This window comes from Argentina anserina, chromosome 1 (assembly GCF_933775445.1).
Source record: "Argentina anserina chromosome 1, drPotAnse1.1, whole genome shotgun sequence".
Classification (NCBI taxonomy): Eukaryota; Viridiplantae; Streptophyta; class Magnoliopsida; order Rosales; family Rosaceae; genus Argentina; species Argentina anserina.
In genome coordinates, this window is record NC_065872.1 from 22,711,684 (window position 1) to 22,714,300 (window position 2,617).

At 43.3% G+C, this 2,617-nt stretch overlaps 1 non-coding gene across 1 annotated transcript; it reads left to right on the plus strand.

The window, feature by feature from the left end:
- Positions 1 to 2,141: 2,141 nt before the first annotated feature.
- Positions 2,142 to 2,248, plus strand: LOC126805333 (small nucleolar RNA R71). The gene has a single exon (XR_007674005.1). It is a non-coding gene; the product is annotated as a small nucleolar RNA R71 (small nucleolar RNA).
- The last annotated feature ends 369 nt before the right edge of the window (positions 2,249 to 2,617 follow it).

The window sequence follows — 2,617 nt, forward strand, 5'->3', positions numbered from 1 at the left end:
TGGTAGGCTGATTCATTTGATGTCGGCTAGGGTCCATCCTATGGCCGTCTTGTGTCTCTTCAACACCTCAATCAATCTCTCCTCTTGTTCCTCGTTGAGTGCAGATGAAATGATCACTGGCAATGTATCCTCATCTCCCAAAAACGCATACTTCAAGTGGTCCGGAAGAACCTTAAGATCAAGCTTTGGGGCTTGCACCACAGAAGGAAGATTCTTGTTAGTGGTAAAGAGAATTGGACTAGGAGAGACATAGCTTACCTCATGTGCAACCTGAAGAGAGGTCATGTTCTTTAGAACAAAGGATGGCACGGTATCATTAGCTTCTAACTCAGAAATGTTAGAACCATCACTTGAATCCAGCCCCTTAGCCAATAGTCAGTGCCAACTCGTCATATGCCAAGGTATCTAGATAGTTATATGAAAGGGAATCAAAAATGTCAACTGAAAAACAATCACTTAATTCTGAAAGGGGATACCTCATGGTTTCAAAGATATTGAAGCTAATCACTTCACCGTCGAACTCAAAGGTGAGTGTTCCACTAAACACATCAATTTCCGTTCGTGCGGTCCTCATGAAGGGAAGGCCCAATAAGATAGGGATCTCCTTGTCATCTACTTCAGTTGGCTCCATGTCAATGACATAGAAGTCTACAGGGAAAATTAAGCTCGAAACCTGCACAAGAACATCTTCAACATAGCCCAAAGGGACTTTGTTGGAACAATCGGCCAATCGAATCACAACATTATCTCGTTTCAAATCCCCTAGACCTAGGTCCTCATAAATATAGTAAGGTATTACATTGATCGATGCACCTAAGTCTAGCATTATCTTTTCAAATGTCATGTTTCCGATTGTACAAGGGATAGAAAAACTCCCTGGATCCTTAAGCTTTGGCTGTAGCTTCCTTTGGAGTACAGCAGAAACCGTCTCACTCATTGTGACAACCTCCTTCTCTCGAGTCATCCTCTTATTGGTGCACAATTCTTTCAAAAACTTAGCATACCGAGGATTGTACGCATTCAATAAAAGGCATGTTCACTTCCACCTTCTTGAAGATGTCGAGCATGGCTTGATCAGAGTCATCCTTCTTTTGCTTTGCAAATCTATTGGGGAAGGGAATACGAGGAAGACCATTAGTTGAAACCAAACCACTAGAGTTAGGATCCTACCTTTGTCATGCACGGCATGATCTCCTTGGGGTAGAGGCACATCATCATTAGCCTTAGAGGAGGCAGTGTCCTTCTCTAAGTCTTTGGCATTGAAACTCTCGGCCTCTTTTCCTTTAGAAGGCACGGCCTTCTTGTTTTGCTGCAATGGAGCATCCAAGATCCTCCCACTTCTTGTCATCATGGGCTTCACGTTAGGATTTGGCTCAGTTTGGCTTTGCAACTTACCTCCTTCATGGATCTTGCCCATGAAGTCGATCACTTGTCCCATCTGCTTCTTAAGCTCGGTTATGTCCTTAGAATGAGCTTGTTGACCTGTAACTAAAGCTTGAGTAGCAGAGTTTAAATTATGTTTCCCTTGAGAAAGGGACTTCAAGAGTTCATCATAGTTAGGTGCACATGTATTATTCGGACCATGAACATTAGAGTTAAAGGGAACAGAACCTTGAGGTACCTGAGGCCTCACAAACAAACCTGAAGGACGAGGTCCTTGACCTTGAGCATTGGATGATTGAGCATTGTTGTTCCAACGAAAGTTAGGATGGTCTCTAAGTCCAAGATTGTATGTGTTCGAGTAAGGATCATACCTAGGCCTTTGTTGCCGCATGAAGTTCAACTCCTCTTCAGTCATTGTACCATTTGGACAATTCTCGGTTGTATGATCTATGAAAGAACAAATACCACACACTTGAGTGTTGATGCTCGAACCATTGAATGCCTTGACTAGAATGTCAAGTTTCCTCTCTAAAGTAGCCATCTGATTTCTTAGATCAACATGATATACCCCACGGCTCTTGCTTCCTCTCTTCTCCTTGAAACTAAATTGGCGATTATTGTCGGCCAAGTCATCAATCAAGGTGTAAACTTCTTGTCCGGTCTTGTTCATGAATGTGCAGCCACATGCCGAATCCACCATGCTCTTATTAGTGGTGTTGAATCCTTCATAGAAGAATTGCACCAAGTCATCCAACGAAATACCATGGTGAGGGCACTTCCTTTGTAGTTCCTGAAATTCCTCCCATGCTTCATAGAGTGAATAACCATCCTTTTGAGTGAAGTTCTGAATCTCCCTCCTAAGTCTTTTCGTGAGTTGAGCAGGGAAGAATTGCTTCAAGAACCTCCTAGTCATTTCGTCCTATGTGGTGATGATTCCCGCAGGCAGAGAGTACAACCAACGCTTAGCGTCGTCCTTAAGGGTAAATGGAAACAAAAGCAACCTCAAGCCTTCTTGAGACAAATGATGAATCGATTGGAGCTTGCAAATGTCCAAGAACTCCCTAAGGCGAACATTACGGTCTTCCATTGAGGAATCAGAGTACTTAGGCAGCTGCCCAAGTAATTGAACTGGAAGGGAGAAGTTGGCTTTATCAAGTGGAGTGAAAGTAATGCATGAAGGTGATTCAGGGGTGGTGGGGATGAACGCATTCTTGAGTGTCATTGGAGCACCGAC